This window comes from Ambystoma mexicanum, chromosome 13 (genome assembly GCF_040938575.1).
Source record: "Ambystoma mexicanum isolate Mex_15411 chromosome 13, UKY_AmexF1_1, whole genome shotgun sequence".
Classification (NCBI taxonomy): Eukaryota; Metazoa; Chordata; class Amphibia; order Caudata; family Ambystomatidae; genus Ambystoma; species Ambystoma mexicanum.
Genome location: NC_090938.1, coordinates 231,364,577 through 231,378,401, shown reverse-complemented (window position 1 = coordinate 231,378,401; position 13,825 = coordinate 231,364,577). Strand labels below are relative to the sequence as shown.

The 13,825-nt window shown below is 46.7% G+C and overlaps 1 protein-coding gene and 1 non-coding gene across 2 annotated transcripts in view; one reads left to right on the top strand and one right to left on the bottom strand.

Moving 5' to 3' along the window:
- Positions 1-13,825, bottom strand: part of KLHL12 (kelch like family member 12) — a 1,608,338-nt gene that overhangs the window by 1,521,300 nt on the left and 73,213 nt on the right. The gene's annotated exons all lie outside the window — the stretch shown is intronic.
- On the top strand, positions 7,147-7,249 carry LOC138522158 (U6 spliceosomal RNA). Its single transcript, XR_011283262.1, has one exon. It is a non-coding gene; the product is annotated as a U6 spliceosomal RNA (small nuclear RNA).

The window sequence follows — 13,825 nt, the reverse complement described above, 5'->3', positions numbered from 1 at the left end:
GTGAGAGACTGCCCAATCGCCCCCCCCCCACAGCGCTCGGGAAACGCCAGCTCCCGATCCTAAATGGAGCACAGGTTCGGGAGAGAGAAGCCTGCTCCACATCAATTCCATCCTTGAACTCTCCTGGACAAAATTCTTTGGTGATCTTACAGGCCTTCTTATCGCCATCCAAGAAGGAAACGTATCCCATCCTGGCACTGGTGGACTGTGGAGCTATGGGGATTTTCATAGACCAAGAATGGGTTCTTAAGCACCATATTCCTTACGAATCCCGGACTATCATGCAACCTGTAGAAGCAATTGATGGAAGACCCCTTTCTTCAGGACCCATAACCCTTCAGACCAAGGACGTCAAACTTGCCATAAACCACCATCGAAGGATAAAATTTGACATCAAGTCGGCCCATTGCCCAATGGTTTTGGGAATGCCCTGGCTTCAAAAAAACAATTCGTACATCAATTGGGCAGCGGGTTCCTTGTTCCTGGGCTCAGAATTTTGTATGTCCCACTGCATAATGTCAGACCTTGCTCCGACACCATCAGAAGGACTTCCTACGAATCACCAAGTTACAATCTCAGTCTCAAACATTATCCTGGTTCCGGAGATATACCAGGAATATTCTGATGTTTTCTCTGATGTTTTACCTCACGGAACCGTCCGCTGCGATTCCCTTTGGAAGGATGTTCATCTTATCCGAACCTGAAAAGAAAGCCCTTCGAGAATACTTGGATACTAATCTTGCAAATGGCACCATACGACCCACTAAATCCCCAGCAGGGGCCTCACTGTTTTTTGTTCCCAAGAAAGACACCAAGGAACTCAGACCGTGTCTGGACTATCGAGGTCTAAAATCAATGCACCCTTAAGGATCGCTATCAGTTACCCTTGATCTCGGACATTCTGGAGGCAGTAAGGGCGCAGTTGTTTTCACCAAGTTGGATCTCAGGGGTGCCTACCATCTGATTCGTATTAGGGCAGGAGACGAGTGGGAAACAGCCTTTAGAACATCCTTTGGTCATTATGAATACTTGGTCATGCCCTTGGACTTGCTAATGCCCCGGCGGTCTTCCAACGCTTCATGGATAGGGTGTTCTCAGACATGCTGTTTCTTTTTGTGATTGTCTATCTGGACGATATCCTAATATTCACGAAGGATATTTCCAAGCACGAAGAACATGTAAAGGCAGTGTTACAACGTCTACGCAAAAACAAGCTCCTGGCAAAGCCCGAGAAATGCATCTTCCATGCTTCTACTATACACTACTTAGGATTTGTCCTTACTCCAGAAGGCATCGGAATGGATCAATCCAAGGTTAAGGCTATATTATCCTGGCCAAGTCCCACCTCTGTGAAACAAATCCAGTCTTTCCTGGGCTTGGCTAATTTCTACAGGAAATTCATACCTTCCTTTTCTGAGATAGTCCAACCAATCATTTCCCTGTTAAAGAAAGATGTTCCCTTCCTTTGGACCACAGCTCAAGAGGAAGCCTTCCAACAGTTGAAGACTGAGTTTACACAAGCCCCCATCCTGGCTCAACCTGATGTCAACCGACAATTCATAGTGGAGACAGATGCCTCCAGCTACGCTATTGGAGCCGTTCTCAAACAGCTATTCAGAGACAGGATGGAGCACCCCATAGCTTACCTTTCACGGACATTAACTCCCAGTGAAACCCATTACTCAGTCTTGGAAAAGGAACTGCTAGCCATCCATCTTTGCCCAATACCAGTTCCAGATTCACCACGTTCCCGGAACACAAAATCTGATAGCTGATGCCCTCTCTCGACGTCCAGACTACGAACCTCCGGGAGATCGGGCATATCCCAAGATGTTTCCTCATACAATATTTTTAGCTCAAGCAAACAATCTCCTGGAAGACATTTGCATGCAAACTCAGACTTCTGAACTCTGGAAGGGTCTTTCGGAAAGGAATCAATGGGATCTGAGAACCAAGGACGGATACTTGTTTAAAAATAACAACCTGGTCATTCCCACACAAAAACTACAACAAAAGATAATAAACCTCTGCCATGATAACCTTCACTCCGGTCATCGTGGCATTTCCAACACCCTCCGTCTAATACAAAGACAATTCTGGTGGCCCAGAATGAAGGCTGACATTCAACTGTACGTTCAATCTTGTTCCGTCTGTAATAAAAACAAACATGACAACCAGAAACCAGCAGAATTCTTATTACAGCCTACACCACCAACAAGACCTTGGGAAGTCATCGCTACAGACTTTATTGTAGAATTACTGCCATCCAGAGGGTACACCACTATCATGGTCACCATTGAATTGTTCACTCATATGGCTCATTTTACACCTCTGTATAAGTTACCATCCTCGTCAGAACTTGCTAGAATCTTCCTGGAACACATCTTCCGACTGCATGGACTTCCTTCCAAGATCATATCGGACAGAGGACCACAGTATATCTCTCAATTTTGGAAACACCTCTGCAGGATACTAGGAATCCAACGAGCCCTCTCCTCAGGATATCATCCCCAAACCAATGGAGTCACAGAACGAGTGAATCAAACCCTTGAACAATACCTTCGTTGTTTCTCTACTAAGGTCCAGGACGATTGGTCGCTTCTAATATCAGTGGCAGAATTCGCCTACAACAATTCGGACCATTCGGCTGTTAAAACCAGCCCCTTTTTTTGCAGCCATGAATTCCACCCTTCGGTATTACCTTCAGTCCTTCCGCACCCTACACCAGTTCCAACAGTCGACTCCTGGATTGAAACACTCATCAATGTACAGAGAGAAGCCAAGGAACATCTAGAAAGGGCACAGATCCAAACTAAACACTATCCCCAATGGTGTAAGAAGGCCCTGGTCTTCTCCTCGAATCTGCATAAAGTATGGCTATCCTCGAAGCTACTGCCCCGACATCTCAGACCGAATAAGTTGGCTCCTCGATATTATGGGCCTTTTCCTATAAAAGAAGTCATTAACCCTGTGGCCTTTTGACTTAAACTACAAGACGCCTGGAAGAAAATCCATCCAGTTTTTCACAAATCTCTATTGAAGCCTTACATCCAAACCACCCGGACTAATCTTAGACCCAGTCCTGTGATTGTCAATGACCAGCTAGAAAATGAAGTGTCTCAAATATGTGACTCCAGATATAGGCAAGGACAACTTCAATACCTGGTGGAATGGAAGGGCTATCCACCCAGTGAACGTACCTGGGAACCAGTCTCAAACCTAAACTCCCCCAGATTGCTCAGAAGGTTCCATCTAATACATCCAGGCAAACCCGGTGGAACGAGTTTTTGAAGGGGGCATGCTGTCATGATCCATCAATCACGCCACTTTTGGTCCTCCTGGTCGATGGCATGTTGGGGGTTACGCGCTGTAGTACACCCAACATGGCCGTATTCACAGAACGTGGTCTATCGACCTTTACGTCCATGCAGCACGTTCCATAAATTAACCACTCCCCTGCGGCTCTGCGCGTCTCAACGCTATCGTTAGCTGAGGCTAGACATGTGTCGCAGTTCGTGCTCCTGTAACTGAGTTGCTGCTCGAATTCCCGGACCCATTCCTTCTCCTTCCCCTTGTACCTGTATCCATCCGCGTTCCACGCAGACCGCCCCTGTGTGGGGCCTTCTTTCCTGGTCTTCCTGGAGTTTCCTTGATCCCGGACCAAGAAGCTAAACGAATCCTGGAATCCGACGATGGCCGAGCGGGCTTATACAAGACCCGAACAGCACGGAAGAAAACCCCGGCGAAGGATCCCACAAGGCAGCGAAAACAGGTGAGAAAAAAGGAAACCTGTGACAGTTGTATCAAAGATACTACTTGCAATACTGGACCTAAAAACGTCCTTAGAGGGTTAAATTGAGGTAGTGAGCATAGACGCACAACTCCTCCGCCAAGATGTCCGTTCCCTGGCAGAAAGGGTGACTACCACAGAGTTAATACTGAAGGAATTAGCTACTGTGGTGGAAGATCACACAGCAAAGCTACAGAAATTAAAAATGCTTTGCTGGAAGCCAGGATTAAGGAAGCAGAAGGGAGGTCCCGAATCAACAACGTTAGGCTACTGACAACGAATGTAACTGCTGTGATTGTAACAGAGGAATGCATATTAATTTGTGATGTTTTGTTGTTTTGTACCTTGAATAATTTGAAAACAGTTTTAAAAAACTAAGTGCAAAGGAATAATTATTACTAAAACATTTCCATTCTCAAGTTAGAACATTTTCACTCGCTTATAAAAATACTCCAATTGGGAATTGGATTTCCATTTCTACTCCCTAAAAACCATTTTACTTCAAACTTTAAAAATAGGGAGTAAAATAATCCCACTTCAAAATCTTATCTGGGGCACTGCCTGCACCCATTAATCAAGGCAATCATTTTCTCTCTCAAGGGTCAAGAGTATAAATCTGCTACCACACATGACCCATTCTAAGTCAACCAACCACCTCACCCACAGAAATAGATTTCTAGACCTTTCCATTTGCTTACAATACTAGGCTGGAGAAACTTCATTTTCTCGCTCACCTTGGACGTCAACCACCATACACTGATCCAATGTCTTTCCCACTTAGTCGACTGTTACGCAACCACTACTTTAGTCAAAAACACTGCCTGAAGGCAACTGGGAAATGAGATCCAGTATCTTTGTTTCAATTCAAGAACATATAAAACTTCAACATTGAATAAAATGCATTACTGACATACATTTAGCCATGTAAAGCATCAAAGCATAAAAGCATAAATCTTTGGTTTTCAAAAGATGCAACCAAGGTGGAACAACCCACTGGAAGATCATAAAATCATTGTAGGTCCAAATCCAGTTCAAGCATAATGCTTTTAACACTGGAGATACGCCTTTTTATTGACCTAGCATTGCCCTCACACAGCTAGGGCTGGGCGTTACGGACCAAAATTCATATCTCAATATTATTGGGCTGAATGGCGATAAACATCTCGATATTGTTTATGTGGGTTAAATGCTCATTTGTAAGCCGCCAACTACATATGAGATGTCAAACAGCTTTATTTATAAGACATTTATCAAAATAAAGTGCAAATACAAAATGTAAATTTAAAAAATGGTAGTATATGTAATAAGGTATGACGTCCTTTTGCTTACCATACTTTTTTCGATGGAATATTTCCCGAAATAATTCCATTGAAAAAACTCATCAAAATAAATATGGGGATGGGTAAGAGGTTAAAATGGATTGGCGACGGGGGGGGGCTTTTGGGGTCAATATAGGGAAATGGGGGGATTGTGGTGCCCGCCACCCAGGTTTGGACCCCCCCTAATTAAAAAACGACTGTCGGTAAAACCACACAGAACCATGTAATAATGTATATATTTATTTATGGCAATGTTAACAATATTGTCTCATCCTATATCGATTTTGAAAACATATCGATATATATCCAAAATTCGATAGATCGGCCAGCCCTCTCACATGAAAGATCTTCACAAAAGACCCTCACTGTACCACAAGAAAGTAATGCGATTCTTCCGAGCGCCCCCAATGTCTGCCATTTTATCCACAAAACAAGAATTTTTCTTGAACAATATTGGCTACAAGAAGGTGTTCCTTGTCCCCAATGTAAAAGTATTCACTATTATGACCAACAGCTCTTGTTTGGGACAAATACTTTTCTTTGAAGAGCTGTGCGTCCCCCAATACGTTACAAATCATAGCTATACTGGATTAAAAAAAAACAATAATAATAAGAAAAGCATAATCTCCACTATCTAAGAGTCTTCAAAACACTATGCAACAATTTGCTGTGATCAACCTGGCTTTCTGCACACACTAGAATGTCATTTTGGAAGTGCATCCAAAATGACAAAGTAGTTATTGGCTACTGGGATACTGTAGCTGCAGATGCCAGACCTAGCACATGTGCAGGAAATGCAAAACCAGGTGAAGGTAAACAAATGTGAAATGTGCGACTTGGGAAGCAAAACTAGTTAGTGTTACACGGAAGACAAAGGGTGTCAACTACTCTATGTTGACCTAGGTGGTACCCATCCTTTCCAACATTGGTCAGACAATATCTATCGATCGGAATCCAGGTCAAAAAGTCTACTATCCATGTGCAGGTCACAATCGCCTTTCTGTGTATTCACAAAAAGAACTAGGAGGTCATTATCAGTATAATTACATGCTCAGAAAGCAAATGGTTCAATGTGCTTAGCAGAAATGGGCACTGTGACGAATCCAAGGAATTTGCCCCCTCTCCCCAAGGGGTAATAGGGAGGTGGCCTGCTAAGCTACAAACTCCCTAGGGGATAAAGCAAGCAGGATCCCAATGGGGATAACCTTCCACCCCCCTTAGAGGACAGGCCATCCTTTAACAGGGATATCCGTTGTCTTCCCCAATCCCAGGAAGAAAATGTCTTCATTAGTTGTTTAGGGACTTCACAAAATCACGAAGGAGAACGAGCGAGCGAGCTGAAGTGCTGCTCGCCAGCCTGCAGACCCAAGACACAGAGGAGGGCCCACCAGGGACACATCCAACGCAGACGGCATAGAGCACTAGAGAGCAAGGAGACCTGCGGAGCAGTGCTCCCTACTACTACAGCTGAAAATTATAGTTGAACATTGTGAAAAAGTATCCGATGACATTGAGGGGAAAAAAATCCCAATCAAAACATAAATTGACGAGTTAAGTTGTCAACAAGAAAAACTACGACATATTGGACACCATCTTGATTAAAAAAATATCAAGATGAGGTAAAACTCAGAAAAACCAGAAAATATTTCATAGAGAGATTAAAGAGAATGGTGTGCATATAAATTTCAAACACAATATGACACACCAAGTAAAAACAACATACCAACAGTAAACCAGTTAAGTTTAGACCCAGAGAGTGGAAAAGTAGCAGTTCACAAAATAATTCCAATAAAATGCCTATAAACATTGAAAAGATTTTTTTATTTAGCCCAAATCAAACATTACAGGAGTTAAAACAGAAGTAAAAAAAACATGAATAAACAAAAAAAAAAACACCAAAAGAGTAACATTTGAAGAAACCAGACAACCAAATATATAGGCAAAGTATATAGATCAAGAGGGAAGAGAGCTGAAAGAAAGCAAACTAAGAACAAAAAGAAACAGGAATGGTAACCAGGTTCAGATTGAGAACGAGACGCGACAAACTATCACTAGAACTGAATTTGGAATGATACAGAGAAGATTAGCATGGCTCCTGCGCAAGGATGACAAGCACATTTGTCAAGCGTTCCATATTGTTCCCTTTCCTCTGCAGGTGTCTCCATCTGGAATGGCCTACCTGCCACTCTCCCATTGGAGCCGGACCTCAAGTTGCAGAAGCTCCTCAAGACCTACGTTTTCTCCTCTTCCTTCTCTCTGCCTCTCCCCTGCTAACCTTTCCCTACCTTCCCTTTGCTATCCATCCCTTCCTCCTGCTGTTACGTTGACTGGCTGCCTGGTGCATACTGCTCTGAATCATATAGGACACCTGCGCCCCCACACCCTCTGCCCAGTCCCTAGCACTTGCCTTCCGGGCCCTCCTGAACTGCCACCTAGCCTTCCTTGCACTTCCTGGCCATGTTCCCCGTGGAGGCCCTGCCTTCCTGCACTTATCCCAGGGCACTGTTCCACACACTTGCACAATCTAAATGATACTAGGCCTAGTAAGATATGTGGTGGTCTTCTCCAGTTTTCCCCCTCCTTGCCTGGCTGCACCTTTATACACTTGTGTATAGGCGCATTATAAATAACCTATCAATCAAACTCACACCAGTTATTGCGTACTCTGCAAAGAATTCATACGTTTTGCACCATCCATCAAAGCAGATTCAATTAATATTTACACTGATCTATATAAAATTACTTAAAGTTTCAAAATATTTTCCACAACACAGATATTCCCTTAAGTAAATCTCAATAATGGGTAACAAAGCAGAACATACTATACAAGCTATAGAGTATGAGCCTACTAGATACTTTGGTATCATAAACTGAGATTACACCAACGGAATTGGCTACTGAACTTGGCATATCTAGCTAAACCTACTAATACCAACTTTAGATCTAATTCTATATTTATTCCAAACTTTCACACTGACAATCACATTGTTAGATAATATTTTAAAAGAAATGTCAATCTGAGAACAACACTGGCCACCACGTATTACAAAACTAACTACTAATCTAACAACAGAAGGAAGGAAAGTGTTACAGAACGTATCAAGCAATTATGAAATGGTAATAAAACAAGCCGAAGGAGGAAAAGACAAGGTAGGAAAGATAGAACTAGATATACATAATTGTTACAAAAAGGTTAACCGTAATATATTGAAAAAAGTAAAAGGTGGATTAATACATTTGATCAATAAAGGGTTTGATCAGGAGGACATTTTACATGAAGATGAAAGGAGATTTCTTAGTGTCGAACATCCAATAGTAGCCCCTTATCATTTTAACCAGGTTACTCACCGTAATGACCACCTTACGCCTAGTCCATAGTCCCCTTTCCTCCAAATTTATGGGACATTCCTTCGTCCTGTGGGACGGGACCGGAGCACTTTGTAAAAAGCATCACATTTTTCGAAAATGTGTCCTTCCTCTCTTTTTACGTGGGGTACCGCAAGCGGCCATAACCCCGCCCTTATTAGCTCTGCCCAGCGCATCGCCATCAGTCCTTTTCTATCGCCAGGTCAGAGACCTTTAAGCAATAATAGAGGAACCTTATTAGAGGGGACGGCGGGTGTATGGAGGAAAGGGGTCTATGGACTAGGATTAAGGTGGTCACTACGGTGAGTAACCTGGTTATATTCCTACATCCCGTCCCTTTTCCTCCATACTTATGGGAGATTCCCAAGCACTCCTCACAGGAACTAAGGGTGGATGGAAACATCCTTACTGAAAAAGGTTTTTCAGCACAGCCTGGCCAAACTGAGCATCATATCTGGCGCAGTAATGTTTACAAAAAGCTGATGGGGAGGCCCAAGTAGCCGCTTTCGCAATGGTCTCCCAGGGGATGTACTTTAGAAAGGCAGCAGCAGCTGCCTTGCCCCATACCAGATATGCATGAATCCCTTTAGGAGGCCGTAGACACTGAACAGTGTAAGACTCCGTAATACAGGCAGCAATCCATCTGGAGATAATCGCTTTGGAGGCCTGCTTGCCTTGCGGGTTACCAAAGGTCACCAGAAGTTGAGAAGAACTCCTAATTTCAGAAGTTCTGTCCAGATAGAACTTAAGAGCTCTTCTAACATCCAGGCAATGCAAAACCCTCTCAGCTTCCGAAGCCGGATTTGGAAAGAAGACAGGCAGCGAGATTCACTGATTTAGATGGAAATCGGAAACCACCTTTGGGAGGAAAGAAGGATTTGTCCTACGGACAACTTTATCCTTGTGGAAAACTAAGAAGGGATGCTCCACCGACAAAAGCTTGGAGCTCACTCACTCGCCTTGCCGAGGTAACGGCGGCCAAGAAAGCCACCTTCAACGAAAGGTGCTTAAGATCTACCGCAGCCATTGGTTTGAAAGGCACAAGGGCGTAAGAACCACATTCAGGTCCCACGTCGGATGCGGTTTGCGAACAGGAGGATAAAGACACATAAGACCCGCAAAGTGTCGTTTAATCACTGGGTTTGACAGTGAGAAAGAGCACTGGTCCGTGGTTAGGTAGGCGGCCACAGCCGAAAGATAAGTCCTGCATGACAGGACATGAATGCCTGCAAGATGAGACATGAAGGACAGCACCGTGTCAATCGTAGCCACCCTGGGGTCCAACTGTTTGGCTAAGCAACAGTGACAGAACCGCAGCCACTTGCTCTTATATTGCGACCTCGTTGAGGGCTTCCTGGCTGCCTGAATTACATGCATGTTGTCAGCAGACAGGTTGAGATGTTCTAAAGATTTTAACTCAGGCACCATGCCGCCAAGCTGAACAATTGTGGGGATAGGTGCTACAGCGGTCGAACTCTCTGGTGAAGCAGATCGTGAACTAGCAGAAGCCTGATCGGTGCACACACCGACAGATGTTGAAGCTCTGAAAACCAGAACCTGGCCGGCCACCACAGAGCTATGAGCAGAAGAGAACAATTCACTGTGTTCTTCACCTTGCAAATCGTCCGATGAATCAGAGGCAGAGGCGGGAAAGCATAGGCCCTCATGTTGTGACATGGGATCTCGAGAGCATCTCCCAGAGAGGAAGCTCCCAGCCCGTTTCTGGAGGCATACAGAGGAAGTTTGTTTGTCGATGTTGCGAAGAGGTCCACTTCCGGAGTGCCCCAACACGGGAATATCTGCAAGAGGACCTCTGCTTTCAATTCCCACTCGTAGCTGACCATTGTTTGTCGGCTGAGGGCATCTGCCGTGATGTTCAGCTGGCCCGGGATGTGTACTGCCACCAGCCAGACACCATGCTGAACCGCCCATTCCCAAATCTGAATGGCCAGATCCACAAGAGGAGGAGACTTGGTGCCCCCCTGCTTGTTGATGTAAAACATGGACACCACATTGTCCGTGCGGCCACAAACCACTTTGTTGGCAATGACTGGCCTGAATGCCGTGAGCGCCAGGAAGATCGCCAGAAGCTCCAGATTTATATGAAGGAACTGGTCTTGTGGCGACCAGAGGTCGGAGACCTGAAGAAGATCCAACGTCGCCCCCCACCCCAGAAGGGAGGAGTCTGTTGTGATCGTCAACATCGGAGCGGGTTCTTGGAAACCCGCACCCGCCGAAAGATTGCTGAGAGACAACCACCACACCAGGTCCACTCTCATGAAAGCCGGAATCGATATTATCTTGGAGTCCGGATCCACAGCCTGACGCCAAGAACTACGAAGAGCCATTTGCGTCCGCCTCATCTTGAGTCGAGCAAGGGGAAGAGCCAATACGCACGAGGCCATGAGGCCCAGAAGCCTCTGGAACCACCAGGCCGACATGCTCTCCGACTGCGCAAACATCTGACACGTGGCCAACAGATCTGCCATTCTGTCCCCAGTCAGGTAAACTCTGCAGTCGATCGTGTTACAACGAAAACCCAGGAAAGTCAAGTCCTGAGAGACCATCATGGAAGATTTCTGCCAGTTCACCGAAAGCCCAAGGTGAAACAGGAGCTGGAGGAGAGACTGAAGCTTGCTCGAGGCTTTCAGCGGACAGGGACTGTGCAGCAGCCAATCGTCCAAATACAGATTACCATGGAAACCCCGTAGCCGAAAATAAGCTGCGATAACCGACATCTTCATAAAGACACGCGGTGCCGAGCTGAGGCCAAAAGGGAGCACTCGGAACTTTAAGTGCTCCTCCCCCACAGAAAACCGTAGGTATCTCCGATGGGGATTCCAGATCAGGATATGCATATACGCATCCTGGAGGTCTACCACGCTGAAGCAATCGTCCTTCTGTAACGAGGACTTTATCTGACAGGGCGTGATCATCTTGAATTTCTCTTGGGGGTAGAGAGATTGAACTGGGAAAGGTCTAGGATGGTGCGCAGGCCGGCCTGGTTCGGTTTGGGCACCATAAACAGCCGGTAATAGAAGCCCTCTGCACGCTTCCCCTAGAGGAACGGGTTCCACCACCCTGAGATCCAGTAACTTCTGAATCTCGGCTCTGAGGGAGGGCAACCCTGACTGCTAGAAGGCAGGATTGATGGGTGGAGTAGGGGCAAGTGGTAAGGGGTAAGTGGAAGCCCGCCCGAGCAACTGACAAGACCCACCGGTCCTCAGTGATGGTCTGCCACGCCTCCCAATGAGACGCGATGCGTTCTCCCACTGGGGTCTCGTGTGAGCGCAGAAAACCCTCATTTGTTGGTTTGTCAGTGGCAGCACCACCTGAACCTGAGGAGGCGGCTGAGGAGCGAGAAAAAAAAACGACTCGGTTGCTGCCTTTGGCAGGAATTTTTGGCGGGAATTTCCCAAAGGGGTGTAAACCCTGCAGGATTTCCGATCTAAAAAGCCCCTGAAACCAGAGGAAGGCCGAGGGTTTGACAATCTCTGTGCCCTGAAAGGAGGTTTGACCAGGACAGACAAGGACTTGGCGGTCGGAGTGCTTTCCTTAGGTTTGGTCAGCTCCACGTCTGTTGTAGAGTGATAGAGCGCCTTGCCATCGAAAGGCAGGTCCAAAACCTTATCCTGCACCTCCTTGGAGAACTTGGTGGCGTGCAGCCAAGCTTGACGAGAGGTATCCACACCAAGCATAAGGCCCCAGGCCGAGTTGTCGACGTGGTGCGCCGCAGCCTCCAGGAGATCTTGTGCCACAGCCCTGGCATCCGACAAACCCGATTTGAAATCTTCCAACTTTTCAGCGGAATAAACTCCTCAAACTCTGACAGACCTTGCCACATTTTCATATTCGCCCCCGCTAACACCAGTTCTGCATTGGGGCTTGACGCAGCTGCAGAGCCGAGTTAGCGAAAATCTTCCTCCCAAGGGAGTCAAGAAGCTTATCCTCTTTGGCCAGAACCTGTGTAGCCGTCGAAGAAGAGGATGATGCATGTCTGGATTGCAAAGTTGCTCCCGCCACTACCGTGGAGGAGCGGGGCTGACACGACGCTAAGGCCACCTCTTCCGAAGAATGGAGCCTGTAACGCGCGTCAATCTTCTTGTTGACAAACAGTCCAGAGTGTGGCTTCTCCCAAACTTTACGTACCTCGGCCAAAACATCCTTCTGCAAGAACAAGCCGGTACGCTCCGAAGGAGATAAGGTGAACGCCCCCGAAAGCACGCCCTCCTGCAGAGTGGGTGTCTCAGGTACTGGAACATCCAACAGACATGTCCAGCTCATGAAAAGCTCTGACAAAGTGGGGCTGGTCTTTGCTGTCCTGATCGCCCTGTACATCATCCGACAGGTCCGGATCAGGTTGAGTCACATCCAGCACCACAATAGTCTTGTCCACTGGGGACAATGGAGGCAGGGGTGGAAGAGTTGGGGGAGGCCCAGGGCCCAGCCGGTAAAGGCTGGGACCGTCGGCGCAGGTGGGCATATCTCCCTGAACAAGCCTCGAAAGTACTCCTTCATGGGGTCGGAACGCATCAGTTTTTTTTATAAACTTGCCGAAAAAGGCGTCCTCCGCCGATGATTTAGGTGCGACAGGAGGCCTCTCACAAGTGGGCTAATTCGAGGGGCGTAAGGGAGAGGGTTGCCAATAGGGCCCTTCCCCAATGTTGTCTACATAAATCAAGGGCGCCGATGCCGCAGGAAGCGAGACATTGTGCGATAGAGGCATCCGAGCATTCCAGTCATAAACTGGACAAAACGGATGTGCACAAGGAAACCGATGTTCACCTGAAAAAGCACCCCCTACACCTAGGGCCGATGGCGTAGTTGTAAGGGTTGTAAGGGTTGTATCCAAAATGGCCGCTGTGGTCTTGGTGGGAACGGCAGCCATTTTGTCGGCACCAGAGAACTGCGACACGTGTGGAAGTGAAGCAGGAGTCCCCACAGGTGGGTCAGGGGTCTTCATTTTAGCCTTAACACAAGGAACCTCGGCCGAGCCAGTACTTTGTGGCCTAGAACGTTTGTGACATCGTAACAGCCAAACTAGCCTTCAAAGGACGGACCTCGGCACTGCCGGTGACGGAGGATTACGGTCCAAAACCTCACTCCGTGCCCCTTCAACAGAACTGGGGTCTCCCCAAGAGAGAGGACGATGAAAAAAAACACACCTCACTGACAAGACCTTAATAGGCCTCTCAGAACTGTTGGTCGCCTTAGCCTCTAAATGACGGGCCTCGGACCAGAGTCCGGTAAAAGCCTCCTCACGAGGGGCCTCGAACTTCCGTTCGGTGTCAATAACCTCAACCGAGGTCTCAGGGCGTACCCCAGTGATTTTACAGGAAGTTCATACTAA